At 48.4% G+C, this 18418-nt stretch overlaps 1 protein-coding gene and 1 long non-coding RNA gene across 2 annotated transcripts in view; both read left to right on the top strand.

The window, feature by feature from the left end:
* LOC128827358 (HAUS augmin-like complex subunit 5) overlaps positions 1–18418 on the top strand; it is a 90530-nt gene that overhangs the window by 40481 nt on the left and 31631 nt on the right.
* On the top strand, positions 1392–15728 carry LOC128827448 (uncharacterized). Its single transcript, XR_008442958.1, has 3 exons — positions 1392–1480; positions 8010–8407; positions 15361–15728. It is a non-coding gene; the product is annotated as an uncharacterized LOC128827448 (long non-coding RNA).

Here is an 18418-nt window from a genome sequence, read left to right as displayed (position 1 = left end):
ACTGGCTCCTAGCATGCTGGCTTTGTGGATTGCATTCAAAGGTGCCTATCGCTTTGCCTAGTGGCCTAAAAGTTAGGTGTTGTGACACTGATCATCCTATGCCTAAGTCCCTTTTGTATATATTAGCCTATGTACCTAAATACCTCTGAGGATCTGGGCCAAACACATTTCCATGTTGATGAGAGATAGCTGGCTGACTTGATATTTTATGGATCTAGTGCTGCAACCCTTACTCAGATCTGAATTGTACTTACGCTTGTGGGCCTGTGCGATGGGGTTTCCACCCCACACAAGGCCTGGAGATGAAGATTAGGCCAATTAGGCCTTAACATTTCCTGGCTTTCCTCCATGTGCAGCCTATAGGTAAATTGGCATAACTTACCCCTTCAGGCCTTGTTTGGCGATGAACACCGCATCACAGCCTGCTTGCATGAATCTGCACCACTCAGGAGTAAAAGATGCAAAACCCAGAGCTTTTATTTGAAAGGCTATTTATCAAAATCTCACATCTCACTATGAGGGGCTTACTTATGCCAGTGCTTTGTCTCTCATTCTGCACAGACTCAGCAATATTTCCCACTCTGATGTGCAGTGGATCTCCATAGCATGACGGGGGAGGGATAGCTCAGTAGTTCGAGCATTGGTCCTGCTTTGAGGAGGAGGTTGGCCTAGATGACCTCCTGAGGTCCCGTCCAACCCTGATATTCTATGATTCTGCATGCAAAACATCAACTGCCATCCAAGGGAGTTCCACTTGTGGAATGAATGCAGGTCCATAGCAATTGGGATCAATAGTGATTCAGACTGTTGGGGAGTTGGTTTGTAAAGCATGTTGGGAACCTCTGGTATGAAAAGCAACAAAGAGTCCCGTGGCACCTTTTAGACTAGAGGGTTTCCAGATCAGCGCAGAACTGTATCATGTTCGTGCGGGTGGTGGGGCAAAAAGAGAGTCCCCAAGATAGGACAGTCGCTTCTGCCGGGTTGAGTGTGTCGCTGGATAAATTGACGATATTGCTGGGTGATTTAGGGGTACCACTATTCTATCGTGGCCCCATGTGGCAGGTAGGATTTTAGACAGCTTACAGTCCTTTTTCCTTTGTAGAAAGGTGAAGTGTCTAATGTAGATCTCCTGTCTTCTGTTAGTAAAGTCCGTTTGTGTGGAGGGTTGGTTATGTATGAAAGTCTCCAGGTCGGAGAGCTCTTTTTTGATGTTTTCCTGTTTGCTGTTTGTACTCCTCCAGGTTTTTGTATATTGCCATTGCTAATATCTGTCTTCTGTCCATTTATCCTTTTATGTAGGGACTGTCCAGTTTGGCCGATGTACATAGCAGAGGGGCATTGCTGGCACGTGATGGGGTATATAACATCGGTGGATGTGCAGGTGAATGAACTGGTGATGTTGTAGCTGATCTGGTTAGGTCCTGTGATGGTGTCGCTGGTGTAAATATGTGGGCAGAGTTGGCATCGAGCTTTGTTGCTGGTGAGAATATGCTTAATGTTGGTGGGTTGTCTGTGGGCGAGGACTGGCCTGCCTCCCACGGTCTGTGAAAGCGAGGGATGATTGTCCAGGATGGGTTGTAGATCACTGATGATGCATTGGAGAGATTTAAGCTGAGGACTGTAGGTGATGGCCAGTGGAGTTCTGTTGGTTTCTTTCTTGGGCTTGTCTTGCAGCAGGAGGCGTCTGGGTACACGTCTGGCTCTGTTGATTTGTTTCCTTATTTCCTCGTGCGGTGTAAGAGAAGGTCCGGACGCACCCCTGCGGCGCCTCCTGCTGGCCGTCCAGGGAATTAGCTCACCAGCCTCTAGAGCGCCCTCTGCAGGCCGGTGATCCGCCTTGTCCTCTGCACTGGCCCCCGTGTCCCTCCCAGGACCCCGGTGCCCCTTGCTCTGGGTGCTGCCCCCTGGCAATACCCACATGCTAGGTCTCCCCTCCCAGGGGAACCCCCACCCACTAACCCCACCTCACCTCAGGATAAGGCCACTGCCAGTCACCAGCTAGCCCCCACTCTCTGGGGCAGACTGCAGTATAGGCCACTCATCATTGGCAAGGTTGGGTTCGGACCTGCTGCCTTGGCCTATTACCAGGCCGCAGCCTGGGGCTATCCAGGCTGGAGCTCCCCAGCTCCTCAGCCTTTCCCCAGCCCTGCTCCACGCAGGTACTCTGTCTAGCTCCCTGCAGCCAGGCCCTTCTCTCTCTGCACTCAGAGAGAGACTCTGGCCTGAGCTCCTGGCTCCCAGCCTTTATAGGGCCTGCTGAGGCTGTTTGGGGCATGGCCCCAGCTACAGCCACTTCCCCTAATCAGCTCAGCCTTCACGCTCCTTGGGCTCTCTCAGGCCCTTCCAGGCAGGAGCAGGTGTCCACCCTGCTACATGCGGGTATCGTAGTTTTGAGAATCCTTGGTGAAGATCTTGTAGGTGTTGGTCTCGGTCTGAGGGGTTGGAGCAAATGCAGTTGTACCTCAGCGCTTGGCTGTAGACGATGGATCGTGTGGTATGTCCGGGATGGAAGCTGGAGGCAGGAAGGTAGGCATAGCGGTCGGTGGGTTTTCGGTGTAGGGTGGTGTTAATGTGACCGTCACTTATTTGTACTGTGGTGTCTAGGAAGTGGACCTCCCGTGTAGATTGGTCCAGGCTGAGGTTGATGGTGGGGTGGAAGCTCTTGGAATCATGGTGGAATTCTTCCAGAGTCTCCTTCCCATGGGTCCAGATGATGAAGATGTCATCAATGTAGCGTAGGTAGAGAAGGGGCGTGAGTGGACGAGAGCTGAGGAAGCGTTGTTCCAGGTCAGCCATAAAGATGTTGTCATATTGGGGCGATGCGGGTGCCCGTAGCAGTTCCACTGGTCTGGACATATCTATTGTCCCCAAATTTGAAATAATGGAAACAATGTACAAAAACCTGTGGCAGAACACTTCAACCTCCCTGGCCACACAATAGCAGATTTAAAGGTAGCCATCCTACAGCAAAGAAAAACTTCAGAACCACACTTCAAAGAGAAACTGCTGAGCTTCAGTTCATTTGCAAATTTGACACCGTCAGCTCAGGATTAAACAAAGACTGTGAATGGCTAACCAACTACAAGAGCAGTTTCTCCTCCCTTGGTGTTCATACCTCAACTGCTAGAAGAGGGTCTCACCCTCCCTGGTTGAACTATCCTCGTTATCTCTAGACTGATTCCTGCCTGCATATTTATACCTGCCTTTGGAAATTTCACTATCAAAGAAACTGAGGAACCTCCTGATCAGCATCCTATACAGCAAACAGGAAAACATCAAGAAAGAGCTCTCCAACCTGGAGACTTTCATAAATAACCAACCCTCCACACAAACAGACTTTACTAACAGAAGACAGGAGATCTACATTACACACTTCACCTTTCTACAAAGGAAAAAGGACCGCAAGCTGTCTAAAATCCTACCTGCCACATGGGGCCACGATAGAATAGTGGTACCCCTAACTCACCCAGCAATTTCGTCAATTTATCCAGCGACACACTCAACCCGGCAGAAGTCTGTCCTATTCTGGGGACTCTCTTTTTGCCCCACCACCCGCACGAACATGATACAGTTCTGCAGTGATCTGGAAGCCTACTTTCGCCATCTCCGACTCAAAGAATACTTTCAAGATAACACCGAACAGTGCACTGATACACAGATACCCTCCCACCAACAACACAAGAACGCCACATGGACCTATACATAGAATAGACCTATACATAGAAACAACCCTGACATTATAATCAAAGAGGCTGATAAAGGAGTTGCTGTTGTCATCATGAAAAGGTCTGACTACCAAAAGGAGGCTGCCAGACAACTCTCCAATACCAAATTCTACAGGCCACTTTCCTCAAATCCCACTGAGGAATATACTAAGAAACTGCACCATCTACTCAGGACACTCCCTAAACTAACACAGGAACAAATCAACACACCATTAGAGCCCCGACCGGGTTTCTTCTATCTACTACCAAAATCCACAAGCCTGGAAATCCTGGATGCCCCATCGTCTCTGGAATTGGCACGCTCACTGAAGAACTATCCGGACATGTGGACTCTCTACTCAGACCCTGCACCACCAGCACTCCCAGCTATCTCCGTGACACCATTGATACCCTGAGAAAACTACAGTGCATTGCTGATCCAGAAAACACCATCCTAGCCACCATGGATGTGGAGGCTCTCTACACAAACATCCCACACACAGATGGAATACAAACTGTCAGGAACAGTATCCCTGATGATGACACAGCACAACTGGTTGCTGAACTCTGTGACTTTATCCTCACACACAATTCTTTCAAATTTGGTGACACTATATACCTCCAGACCAGTGGCACCGCTATGGGCACCCGCATGGCCCCACGATATACCAACATTTTTATGGCTGACCTGGAACAACGCTTCCTCAGCTCTCGTCCACTCACGCCCCTTCTCTATCTAAGCTACATTGATGACATCTTCATCATCTGGACCCATGGGAAGGAGACTCTGGAAGAATTCCACCACGATTTCAACAGCTTCCACCCCACCATCAACCTCAGCCTGGACCAATCTACACGGGAGGTCCACTTCCTAGACACCACAGTACAAATAAGTGACGGTCACATTAACACCACCCTGGACCGAAAACCCACCGACCGCTATGCCTACCTTCATGCCTCCAGCTTCCATCCTGGACATTCCACACAATCCACTATCTACAGCCAAGCACTGAGTGTGACGATGCGGTTCTGGCAGAACCCAACTGAGAGTGCCAACTCAGGACAAATTGCTCAAACAGGGCAGTTACAGCCCAAGGCTGGGGTTTTTTCCACCTCTAAGGCAAACCAAACCAGCCAGACTAAGAGGACTTCGGTCTCACCCCACTGGCTAACCGCAAGTCTCACAAGCAATCTCCTAGACACTCCAGTTTCTCAGTATTACCACCAGTGCCACTCGTTATGGGGACAAATGGTTATGAAAACCAATACCCAAGTAAAAGAAAAAAGGTTCTCCTGATCCCAAAGGACCAAGCCCCAGACCCAGGTCAATATACAAATCAGATCTTACCCACAATCACGCTGTTGCCAATCCTTTAGAATCTAAAATCTAAAGGTTTATTCATAAAAGGAAAAAGATAGAGATGAAAGCTAGAATTGGTTAAAGTTCTTGGTTCAGGCTTGCAGCAGCGATAGAATAAACTGCAGGTTCAAATCAAGTCTCTGGAATACATCCCCCGCTGGGATGGGTCCTCAGTCCTTTGTTCAAAGCTTCAGCTTGTAGCAAAGTTCCTCCAGAGGTATGAAGCAGGATTGAAGACCCAATGGAGATGAGGCATCAGCCTTATATAGTCCTTTCCAGGTGTAAGAACACCTCTTTGTTCTTACTGTGGAAAATTACAGCAAAATGGAGCCTGGAGTCACATGGGCCAGTCCCTGCATACTTTGCTGAGTCTGAAGGCATATTGGCCTTCTCTCAATGGGTCCATTGTATAGCTGATGGTCCTTAATGGGCCATCAAGCAGGCTAGGCAGAGCTAATCCCAGCTTGTCTGGGATGTCACCCAGAAGCATAGCATAAGTTTGCCATACAGACAGTATAGAGCCAATATTCATAACTTCAACTACAAAACTGATACACACATATAGACAGCATAATCATCACCAGTAAACCATAACCTTGTCTTAGACACCCCATTTGACCCACTTTATACAAGATTTGGTGCCACTACAGGACCTTGGTTGCAACAATGATCTATATGGTCCCAGTTTATGTCAATAACATCACACTGAGGTACAACTGCATTTGCTCCAACACCTACAAGATCTTCACCAAGGATTCTCAAAACTACGATACCCACAGGAGAAAATAAGGAAACAAATCAACAGAGCCAGACGTGTACCCAGACGCCTCCTGCTGCAAGACAAGCCCAAGAAAGAAGCCAACAGAACTCCACTGGCCATCACCTACAGTCCTCTGCTTAAACCTCTCCAATGCATCATCAGTGATCTACAACCCATCCTGGACAATGATCCCTCGCTTTCAGAGACCTTGGAAGACAGCCCAGTCCTCGCCCACAGACAACCCACCAACATTAAGCATATTATTGGCTGTGGCGTCTGAAAGTTCCTGAGGAAGATGGCATCCACCTGAAATAAGAGAAATGGAAATAGAATATTAGACACAGCTGAACAATCCCCATTTTACCGCTCCCATTTGCTTTTATTGTCCATGTTAATATACCCTCAACTTCACCAGCCAGCTGGATCTACATGACTCTTCAAAAGGATAAAATACAGATCTGCCTTCCCCACAGTGAATCAGAAGAAGCAAGCAAAGAACTGTGGGTAGAGAACAGTAGACTCCAGTATATCGCAAAGTGTTTAGTAGAGCGAACTCCACTGATTTGCATGTCTAGCTAATCTGTATTGTTCTGGAGAAGGTTGCAGGAGACAATGCCAAGGAACTGTGGAAAACTAGATCCTGTTCCCAATCTCATAAGCATGACTAATTAGAGTCGCTGCTAATGATTGTGTTTGACAAGGGAGAGGAACTAGGCAAGGGCAGGAGAACTAGTGACTCCAGGCTTTTTAACAGTAAAATTCATTTAATATTGCAGATAACTGAGTCTGTGATAAAGGAAACAAAGCCCTCACTCTCACACAACAGAGAAGGAACAAGATAGCATGATACCGGGTAAAGATGAAATGTGGGGGAGGGATAGCTCAGTGGTTTGAGCATTGGCCTGCTAAACCCAGGGTTGTGAGTTTAATCTTTGAGGGGGCCACTTAGGGATCAGGGGCAAAATCAGTACTTGGGCCTGCTAGTGAAGGCAGTGGGCTGGACTCAATGACTTTTCAAGGTCCCTTCCAGTTCTAGGAGATAGGTATATCTCCATATTATACTTGCTAGGGGAATTCATATGACCCACATTTTTCTGTGCCCCTGCACAGAAAAATGCAAATAAAATCTACCAGGGGACACAGCCTCTTCCCCAGCAGCGTGTCTGTTCTAGCATGCATGGAGCAACCTCAGAGAGAGGGGCGGGGGGCTGGGCATGCATGCCTGCATGATCGCAGGGGGTGGGTATGTGGTATGTGCGTGAACAATCAAGAGAGAGAGAGAGACTCTGTCCCTCTCCCTTGCTACAACAGCTGACTGGTGTGGAAGGGTAGGGCTTTTTATTCTACACAAGGCAGTCTAGAGGCACAAATGTAATAGTCCTGCCTGAGTTAATTGATTCATTCTCTGAGGCATTAGTAGCCTGACAATGTAGTTAGTAACATCGTTAAAGTTGCTGTTGTTGGTTAATTGATCTCATTCTCTGAAGCAGAAATGTAGCAGCCTGACTGTTACAGTGAATGTTGTTAATGTTGCTATTGTTAGTTAACTCTTCCCTTTCTCAGTCAATTTCCCCAGGAGCATAAAACCTGTACAAGTTTTAAGGCCCCTACATTGCCAGAGTGATGGAAAGGAGCCTTATTATAAATGACAGTAAGGGAATGCTCAGCTAGGAAGATCTATGTGCTTTCTCACTTTATTTCTGTGCCAGAGTGGCACAATGGGGTTAGAATACAGCTCAGGATTTATTTTACTTACCCATTAAAAAAAAAAGACCTTTGAGGGCAAATAAAACATTTACCGAAGAGTCAATAAAATGTCAGGACAATCAGAACCAAGAACATCCCAAAGTACCCAGCCAGGTCCAGGACAATGATTACCAAAACTGTATGACTTTCATGTGTGAAAGTCTCAACAATTTAAAATGACAGTCTACTTTGTGTGTGTGTGTGTGTGTGTGTGTGTGTGTGTGCTGTTTTGTGTTCTGTAATGTAACTTAAATGAAAGGGTATTAGTTACCAAGTGTTTGTAACTTAACTTTCATGTGCTTAGGAAATGCTGAATAGTTATTGTGATGTTTCTGTATTGTAGTTTAAGTAAATTACCAAAACAGTTGAATCTGATGTGATTATATTGCATTATTTTGACAAATAAAGGATGCAGAAGTTTGATTTTTTTTTGGCGCAGAATTCCCCCGGGGTAAAGGATATTGACTTTTGAAGGAGATGCTAAAATGAGAAGCTGTGACCAAGTTCTGTCATAGACCAGGCAGTGCCCTGAGTGATCCAGAAGCTGGTGCTTCCTTAAAATGCCTGCAAGGTGTGATCATCCAACAGTTCCCCTTTCAGGAAGATGATTGCCATATTACACGCCTCCACCCTGCTCCCTACACTGACGTATCACCCTGTGTGGTGTTTGAGGAGGGAGGAACTGAAGAGAGATTCAGTATTTGCTGGGCAGAAGATGGCCCACTCTTCAGTTGATCTGCCTGAGACTGGGAAGTTGGAGATGAAGAAGATCTCTGTCTAGACTAGACGTGATAAATCGACCCCTGCTGGATCGATCACTGCCCACTGATCCGACAGGTAGTGTAAACATACCCTGAGTCTTTGAATCACTCGGCAAATATGTTATGACTTTCCCCTTCCACTGAAGTGCAGTGATAGGGGAGAATAGGACAATCACTAACTAGATAGAAGCAGGGTGAAGTCAGGATTACGGGAAAGGTGTATTTGCATTGCAAGAGAATGTTAACGTGAGGAGGAATGGTTGGAGCTGGTTGTTGGTCAGAAAATGCCCAGGGGGAGAGAGAATGTAGTTCTTCCTTACAATGACTGCCGAGAATATATTGTTATGTGTTTATCTTTTTAGAAATGTGGTAACCATATTGTCTACACCCAAAGCCCTGCACAAACTTGGACATGCACCCTCCCCAATATACATACAGATAAAGAAGTGAAGAAATCCCAATACTCACTCAGGGGTAGAGGGTCCAGTCTGTTTTAGGAAACTTTCATAAATCCCAAAGAACTGAGCCTCGGGGCTTCCAGGGGCAGGCAAGGGAGAGTCACTGATCAAGTGACGCCATGCTGGAGTATTCATCCTAAAATAACATGAATGGAAAGGAAATAGGAGTATCAGGAAAGGAATTCTCTCCTGTATCTCCTGCCTCCTCATATACCATAATTTACATTAATAACACGGAATGATCCCACGGCCTGGTAAAATCAGTGTATTTGTATTGCAAGAGAATGTTAACGTGAGGAGGAATGGTTGGAGCTGGTTGTTGGTCAGAAAATGCCCAGGGGGAGAGAGAATGTAGTTCTTCCTTACAATGACTGCAGAGAATATATTGTTATGTATTTATCTTTTTAGAAATGTGGTAACCATATTGTCTACACCCAAAGCCCTGCACAAACTTGGACATGCACCCTCCCCAATATACATACAGATAAAGAAGTGAAGAAATCCCAAGACTCACTCAGAGGTAGAGGGTCCAGTCTGTTTGAGGAAATTTTCATGAATCCCAGAGAACTGAGCCTCGGGGCATACAGGGGCAGGCAAGGGAGAGTCACTGATCAAGTGACGCCATGCTGGAGTATTCATCCTAAAATAACATGAATGGAAAGGAAATAGGAGTATCAGGAAAGGAATTCTCTCCTGTATCTCCTGCCTCCTCATATACCACAATTTACATTAATAACACGGAATGATCCCACGGCCTGGTAAAATCAATGTTAATGTGACTTTCTTCCATCCTCTAATAAAATCTCTATTGTTTCATCACCAAAAATTTCAAATCAATTTGGGGATCTGGGCTCCCGCAGACTCCTAAATTCTCATATCAGCTAAATGGGGAAGAGAGAGGAAAAGCAGTGAGCCCCATGACTCCCTAATCCCTATATGGCCATCAGCTGTTTTATCTCACCAGCCATTCTTCTTGGTCTTGGTCACTACCAAAGGAGAAAATAAACTCCATTGAATCAGGGATGGAGTGTTCCATTACTCACGGGCAATGGATTTTCGGGAATAATCTCTTTACAAGTGATTGAGATCTTTGGAGGAGCTCTCAGTTGCCCCTTCCCCAAACTACACTGTAGAAATACCTTTGTAAATACGTTGTCCTCTTAGTAGAGCTGTTCCTCACCCCGTGCCTACCCTACAGTCCCAGTGAAATACAGAGAGCAAAGTTGAGATCACACTAAACATGTGACTGCTGCATTTTCTGTTCCTAATTCCCTTCTTTTCTCACTCTTGAAAGCATCATAAACTAGAAAAATGGGTCCCAAGCTCCAGATGTGGGCATTCCCAGACTTTGCCGGGGTCCAGGCAGGACACACACCCCTGGCGAAGGAAGAGTTTTTGGAACAGTGCTGCATCCACATTTTCAGAAAGATGGGGGCCCTGTTCCATACATGTACCTGAAACCCTGCAGCCCCCAAAGTACTCTAACCTAGGGCAAGGAGTATGCTCATTGCCAGAATTACCTGATCAAGGCTGGATCTATCTTTTTAAAAGGTGTGGAGTCTGCATTCGGAAAGACAAAGTAGGTTAGGGGCCAAAACGTAGCTGCCAATTTGGTGTGGATCCTTGGTCTGGCACTTGATGGAACCTTCATCCTAAATGAAATGGAAACAACAAAATGTTAGGAATGGGTAGGGCACTGGGAGGTGTCTATCGATTTAAGGTTGGAATACACAGTCTGTTTATTATTCTGTTCCTCTGTGTAAAATGACAGACAATATCCCAATGAGTTCCTAATAAGAGTATTTTACCAATAACCAAAGCAATTTATGAACTGTGGGTTTAAGGAATGCTGTGAACAGTAGAGGAGCTAAAGGATTGCTGACTCCAGCATTGAGCAGGAAACCTGAGTTAAAAGGGTGGCTTAATGAGTTTTTGAGGCACCTAAAACTATTATTTTAGGAAGGGATCTCTGAGAGGAACCCAGACATTTAACCACTCAACTGTTAGGGGGTTCAGAAGGAGACATGCAACACTGTACACTAAGCAGAGCTGCCTGCAGGATTATGTGTCAAGCTGTCAGTGGCCTACATGGTATTCTGAGGCTTTTTGGCTACACTATGTGGCTCAAAGTCAGACCTTTTCCCCTGTCACTCCCCACCCCCCACTCCCCCCCCCCACACACTCTGTCACTCTGTACAGTGTGTACAATGTAAAACTTTTCTTATCTTCTTACCAAGAATCCACCTTTGACCTTAGGTACTCCATCCTCCACGAATGGGTTCTGAGATCTTAACTGAATAAAAATAGAGAAATGTATATTAGACATTAGGGAAATCTTCCATGCATTTAAAGAGAGATGATCGGGCAATGGGAGTATCTTGTCTTCTGAAAGTGACCAGTGCCAGGTGTTTCAGAAGGAATGAACATTACTGGGCAATTTCAAGTGTTGTACAGTCCCAGCTTCTAGCACGAGAGGTTTAGGATACCTGGAGCATGGGGATTGAGTCTCTGACCAACTTGACTAATAGCGACTGATGGATCTGTCCTCCATGAATTTATCTAATTCTTTTTTGAACCCAGTTATACTTTTGGTCTTCACAACATCCCTTGGCAATGAATTCCACAGGTTGACTATGCATTGTGTGAAGAAGTACTTCATTTTGTTTTAAATCTACTGCCTATTAATTTCATTGGGTGACCCCTTTTTCTTGTGTTATGTGAGAGGTAAATAGTACTTCCCTACTTTGATAGATGGATAGAGAGATGTTGTGGTGATTGGGGCTCTCTCTCTCTCTCTATATATATATATATTTCGGATCACTGGCTAGACAAAGGATTATTATTGACTTGTGAAGACAGGACTGTTTTTCAGGTTGGTACTCATCTCATTAATGATAGGGCAAAGGAATTAATTAAACAATGAGGTGATCTCTGCAGTTGAAGATGACCTTAAAACTGTTCCCATATCTCATACAATATCCCTCTGTTTAAGAGACTGATTAAGTCCTATTTAGGTTAAGATTCTTTCAGGCTTTTCTTTGTTAGCTTTGTTTTCATTTGGAATCCTCTAGGTTCAAAGTTACAGGAATAATCTATCTAATGCCCACTGAGAACTAGGCTGAAACCCCTGTGGCCCCACAACTCTATTCATAAAAAAACTCACACAGTTCTATTATATTGGGTACATGGAAAAACTCACTTACTTCTGAGGTCTGAATGCCAAATCTTGTACTAAAAACTCAAAATTGCTACAGTATAGCACGGCACCAACTGTCTCTCTCTGAGGCCAAGTTGAGCACTGACTGTTGTTCATTGCCTCAATAGCTTTGCTTGGGCTAGAGGATGTCACAATGAAGGCTGTGGTGCAATTGCCATGACAACCAGGTGTTAACTCACAAACAGGGGGTGATGTAGTGGCTGTTATATATGTGTGCATCCTGCCTGCCCCTGCCCTGCCCATTTGTTTATGAGTATGTGCCCTCTCTAGAGACTAGCCCAAAAAGATAAATAAAAGCTTCAAGTTTAGGGAGAACTGATGGTAATTCTCTTTGTGCTCAAGTGACAGAGGCCTATTTTTGGAGCTGAAGATCCCGAGTTCTGCTTCCCATGTTTGGCTAACAGCCGGCATCTCTGGTGTCTGTCTGCAGTCAGCCCTGGTTCAGTAAAAGTAGTCCATCACAGAAGGTGTAGTTCATCACATGACAGGTAGCTAGAGAGAGGAGGATAGAACAGGCGAATCAGGAGATCTGGGTTCTTTTTATGGTTCTGCTTTGACTGACTGTGACTTGTAGCAATTGCTTAACATCTGTGCCCCAGGGACTGACTCCAGAGAATATTTTGTAGGGATATTAAAGAAGGTACTAACAGTGATTCTCCCAAGTGACAGTGACCCCCTCATAATTTGTCCCGCACACTTTGAAATCCAACAGTTTCACCCAGTACAAAAATGTCTTGGGTCTTCTGTTAAAACTTGTAAGCTACTGTCTGTAGAAACCATTGATTATATCTATCCTGTGAAAGATACTTAAAGAATTTTTTCACTTCAAGGTCCCAGAAGCAAAGACAAGGTTTTCATCTCGAGGCCAAAAGACCAAAAACATCAAGACACTTGATCACGGCCTTGGATAGACCAAGAGACTACTGACACTTGATCTTAGCTCATAGCTCACTGGGTGGGGGCTCCAGACGCTTTTGCATTGCTTTATTGAAAAGGAACCCCTAGATACAGAACCGGCTATATTGCTAAGCAGCTCGTGGAGCAATTTGTGGGGATGACTGAAGGAGCGGAGAAGTAGAATAGATAGATAGAAGGCAAACGCAATGGCAGGAACTTGGGGGAAGGGCTGAGGTGAGGGTTGAGCCTCAGAGAAAGGGGCGGTGCAGGGGCGGGGTCTCAGGGGAAGGGGAGGAGCGAGGGCGGGGCGTCGGAGGAAGGGGCTGTAGTGGGTTCAGTCACAGAGACCCCCTTGGGACTGTCACCTGATGTGCTGGAATTACCTCTGAGCCTGTTTTTTACAGCCAGTTTGGGACTCCAGAACCTGCCTCGTTGAACCAGACACACTAGCCTGCGGCAACACAGACCCAGGTCTGATCCACACCCCCAAAGCTGCAGACTTTAACCAAAAACTGCTTAGCAAGTTACCTATCTCCAGCACCCAGACACCCAGCTCCCAATGGGATCCAAACCCCAAATAAATTTGTTTTACTCTGTATAAAACTTAAACAGGATAAACTCATAAACTGTTCGCCCTCTATAACACTGACAGAGATATGCACAGCTGTTTGCTCCCCCAGGTATTAATCACTGACTTTGGGTTTACTAATAAACTAAAGTGATTTTATTAAGTATAAAAAGTAGGATTTTAGTGGTTTCAAGTAATAACAGACAGAACAAAGTAAGTCACCAAGTAAAATAAAACAAAACACGCAAGTCTAAGACTAATACATTAAGAAACAGATACAGGTAATATCTCACCCTCAGAGATGTTCCAATAAGCTTCTTTCACAGACTGGATGCCTTCCTAGTCTGGGCCCATCTTTTCCCCTGGTACAGACCTTGTTAGTTCCAGCAGGCATCTTAGGTGAAAAGCAGGGGATTTCACATGACTGGGACCCCCCTTGTCCTGCTCCACCCCCTTTTATAGCTTTGGCACAAGGTGGGAATCCTTTGACTCTCTCTGGGTCCCCACCCCTCCTTCTAAATGGAAAAGCACCAGGTTTAAGATGGATTCCAGTATCAGGCGACATGGTCACATGTCCTGTGAGCCCCCAGGCCTCCATTCTTCCCAACCTGACTCACAGGAACACAGGAAGCTTGCAAGTAAACAGAGCCATTTACAACCAATTGTCCTAGTCAATGGGAGCCATCAAGATTCCAAGCCACCATTAATGGCCCACACTTTGCATAATTACAATAGGACTTCAGAGTAATACTTCATATTTCTAGCTTCAGATACAAGAATGATACATACATACAATTAGGATGAGCACACTCAGTAGATTATAAGCTTTGTAATGATACCGTACAAGAGACCTTTTGCATAAAGCATAAAGCATATTCCAGTTACATCATTTTCACACTCATAAACATACACCTCTACCCCGATATAATGTGACCCGATATAACACGAATTCGGATATAATGCGGTAAAGCAGCGCTCGGGGGGGCGGGGCGGGGGGATTGGGGGCCTGCGCACTCCAGTGGATCTACGCAAGTTCGATATAACGCGGTTTCACCTACAACGCGGTAAGATTTTTTGGCAGCGATAGGACAGCGTTATATCAGGGTAGACGAGTATTTTTATAAAGCATCGGTAATGTCACGGGTGGTGCATGTGGCTGTGCAGATGTGTGTGTTCATGTGGCTGGATTTCTGCATGTGTTTGCATCTGTTAGCAGTTGTGTTGGTGTGTGGCTGGATTTGTGCAGGTGTTTGTGTATGTTTGCAATTGTGTGTGTGTGTGTGTGCATGCTCTGCTGCTCTCTGTCGGCTGCAGTGACAACCGCTTCTCCGTGTGTCACAACCCAAATACTGTCGACCCAGGTGGTGATTCCCCCATCCTACATGGGCTGGCTGGCCTGACCCTTCGCCCGTCTGTGGAATGTGGTGGTGGCTGCAGCTCGCCCCCTGTGGCACAGGAGGGTGCAGGTGCGGGCACTGGGCTCTGATGCACCTGGAGGGCAGCTCGCATGAGGCGGGGCAGGGCCTATGGTTTCCGTTCTGCGTTGCCTGGTGCTGGGCCGTTGCACAATCCCCAGCCACGCCGCACACCCCGAGGGGGCGTGGGAAGCCGGGCAGATGATCCAGCACCAGGGTGGAGAGGATATGTGATTGGGGGGAGGGAAGGCCTTGGGCTGCACTGGGGGAGTGCAGAGGAGGGGTGACACCCCAAAAACCTGCAGCAAAGGGATGGACAGGTGGGGTGGGTGGATAGAAGAGGCAGCGAGCCTACAATCTAAAACGGGAGTGGGGTCTGGTGGTTACAGGGGAGGGGGAGGGGGAGGGGGTGAGAACCAGGACTCCTGGGTTCTCTCCCTGGCTCTGACTCTCTCTTGTGCAATCCCTCCGCAGTTACCAGCCAGGCAGCATTTGGGAGCGAGGGTCCTTTTAAAGTCCCGGAGAATCTGAAGGAAGGTTTCCAGCATCCCGAACTCTCCCAGAGTGGCAAAGATGTGATGGTGGGGTATGGACCCAAAGGCATTGGCCAGGTGGAGCCATGCTACGGCGCACTGCCTCCTGGACCTCCTGGCTGCTGGGTGTCAACGTTCTCGCCGTTGTCAGCCTTCGCCAGCTCCTTTGTCCAGGCGGTTTGGCACGACGTGGTGCCCCTCGCTCGCGGCCGTCGCTCCTCCTGCTGTACTGTCTCCGCAGGTTCAGGTGCTGCGGGGACAATCTGCGGCCTCGTTGTCTCTCGGAGTGGGGAGTGGTGTTCAGGCGGATCTTGAGGTGGGAGTCCTAGTGCAGTGTGCGGGGGAGGGGGCAGCTCTCGGTGTCTCCGAGGCAGCCCTGGCTCTTTTGGGAGGGAGGGGGGTTCTGGAAGCACCCGTGCTGGACTTTGGGGGGACGCGTGTCTGGAAGCGCCGAGGACAGTGCTGGTTCTCCTGCAGGCGGTATCCAGCTGGGGCACAAGACTTTTTGCAGTTGGGGTGTCGCTGGACAACCCTGGAGGAGGTGTTGGGTCTCCCGGGGGTGGGGTCTCGCTGTGGGATCTGGGGGCTGCGGGAGGCTCCTCCGTCAGCTGGATCTCACCGGGCGGCCTAGGGGGCGGCGTCGATTGCTCCTACGGCAGGGCGGTATCAGGTTACCTGTCAGGGAGCGCTGTCCCGGCTCCCATCCATGTTGTGCTGGATGGTCTCCATGAGGTTGCTGAGGTATCTGGTGAGGTTGCTGACTTGCGAGATGGCAGTAATCCCCCTCACGGCAGGGTCCAGCGTGGGGATTCTGGAGACAGGGCTGGCTCTTTTGGTGGCGCCGTCCTGTCGGTCGGTCCTCGAGACAGAGGTCGTGCTTCCCTCGACTGGCGGTTGGTCCCCCCTTACGCCTTGTGGCTCTGGGGACACTGGCTGGCGTGCTGAAGCCAGAGCATCGGCGGGGGTCAGAGTTGGGACCCACAGGGTGTCGTCAGAATTGGCCGTCGCTGTCATGAGGGGTCCCTTGCATGTGGTTTGATGATACTTCCATTTCTTTTGAGTCTCAAAGGGTAGGTCGCAGCGGCTACACTGGAAGGCGATCACCTTGTTGTGGGCTTTCCAAATGTGCTTGCTGAGGGCCCCGAGGGTCTGCACTTCACGGAAGAGAAAGCAGAAAGGGCAGAGGAGGAGGTCTGTTGGGATCGCGTACTGGAGGTAGGTGTAGTCCTCTTCCCCTTCCTTATCCTCTGTGGGGCGGACCTCTGTTGTGCCTGCAGACTCGCTGGGTGGTTCCTCCCTGCCCCTTTTCCCCGATGCCCTGCCCTCACTCCGCCCCTTCCCCCAAATCCGTGCCCTGCACTGCCCCTCCCCCCAGGACCTGCCCCTGCACTGCCTCTTCCTCCAAGGCCCCGCCCCTGCACCCCCCCTTCCTCCGAATCCCCACCCCCGCACTGCCCCTTCCCCCGAGGCCTTGTCCCTTCACCGCCCATTTCCCCCAATCCCCACCCCCACACTGCCCCTTCCCCTGAGGCCCCGCCCTCGCTCTGCCCCTTCTCCAGTCCCATCCCTGCATCACCCCTTCTCCCCAAGCTTGCACCCCGCATCGCCCCTTTCCCCAAGGCCCCACCCCAATGCTGCCCCTTCCCCCGACACCCCGTCCTCGCACCGCCCATTCCTCCGACACCCCGTCCTTGCCCTGCCCCTTCACCTGAGGCACCACCTCTTCCCCGAGGCCCCACCCTCGCACTTCCCCTTCTCCCCAGGACCTTGCCCCTGCAGCTAGGGTGACCAGACAGCAAATGTGAAAAATCGTGACGGGGGATGGGTGGGTAATAGGAGCCTATATAAGAAAAAGACCCAAAAATCGGGACTGTCCCTATAAAATCGGGACATCTGGTCACCCTACCTGCACCACCCGGCAACCCGGGGCAGGCCAGATTGGGGAGGCGGGAGGTGTGACACTCTGTACCTCGGGGGAACACACAGCACCTGCATGTTCATCCTTATAAAACGATTGTGTGGTATCCAATGCAAAGTTTGTCATGTCGGGTGTCTTCGGAAGGCTCATGATGCACTGAGCATGGTTGTTATAGTGATGTTATAGTAATTGTTACAGTAATATTACAGTAAGGTTATAGGTTATAATTTCATGTATACAGTTATGAGACTGAAAATGTATCCTCATGGCTTAAAGCAAGCCCAGGGAAAAACTCTCCAAGAGCAGAGGGTCAGTTCACACCTCATCAGGGCATGTATTGGACAAACCCAGCCCAGCCTCACAGGAACAAAGGACACTGGCCTAGGCAACAACAAAAGTATCTGTTAGACACTCGAGTGAGTCACCCTCTTTCCTTTGGTTAGTTTGGGACTGGGATGAGGTTAATGCTCACCTGACTCATGGGGCGGGGGGCAAAGCCAAGCGGAAAGAAAGAACATGATAAAAGGGAAAGACATTTTGTCATGCTCTCTCTCTTCTACCTACATCTACAGACACCACCACCACCAGCAGGGATAACTGGACACTGCAAGATGGAGGTTCCTAGGGTTGTGTCTGGGACCAGAGATATTGGCTAGTGGATTCGGTTGCACAATCCAAGGAGCAGCTTTAGGCCAGAGGCTGTGCGTGAACAGCCCAGGAGTGGGGGTTCTCACAGCGGAGCAGGGTAAGGCTGGCTCCCAGAGGCAAGGATAGGAGTGACCTAGCAGATCACCAGTCCGGATAGCACCAGCGGGGAACGTCACAGCGGGGTCTACAGGTTAGAGCGGGGAACGGGGAACCAGGACTCCTGGGTTCTCTCCCTCGCTCTGGGAGGGGAGTGGGATCTCGTGGTTAGAGCAGGGGGACTGGCGGTGAGGACTTTTGGGTTCTATCTCTGGCTTTGGGATGAGAGTGGGGGTCCAATGGGTTAGAGCAGGGGGACTGGGACTCAGGACTCCTGGGTTTCTATGCTTGGCTTGGAGAGGGGTGTGGGATCTAATGGTTAGATGGGGAGAGGGGG

Source organism: Malaclemys terrapin, chromosome 21, assembly GCF_027887155.1.
Source record: "Malaclemys terrapin pileata isolate rMalTer1 chromosome 21, rMalTer1.hap1, whole genome shotgun sequence".
In the NCBI taxonomy this organism is placed as follows: Eukaryota; Metazoa; Chordata; order Testudines; family Emydidae; genus Malaclemys; species Malaclemys terrapin.
The sequence above is the reverse complement of the archived record's forward strand: the minus strand, read 5'-3'. Positions and strand labels throughout refer to the sequence as shown.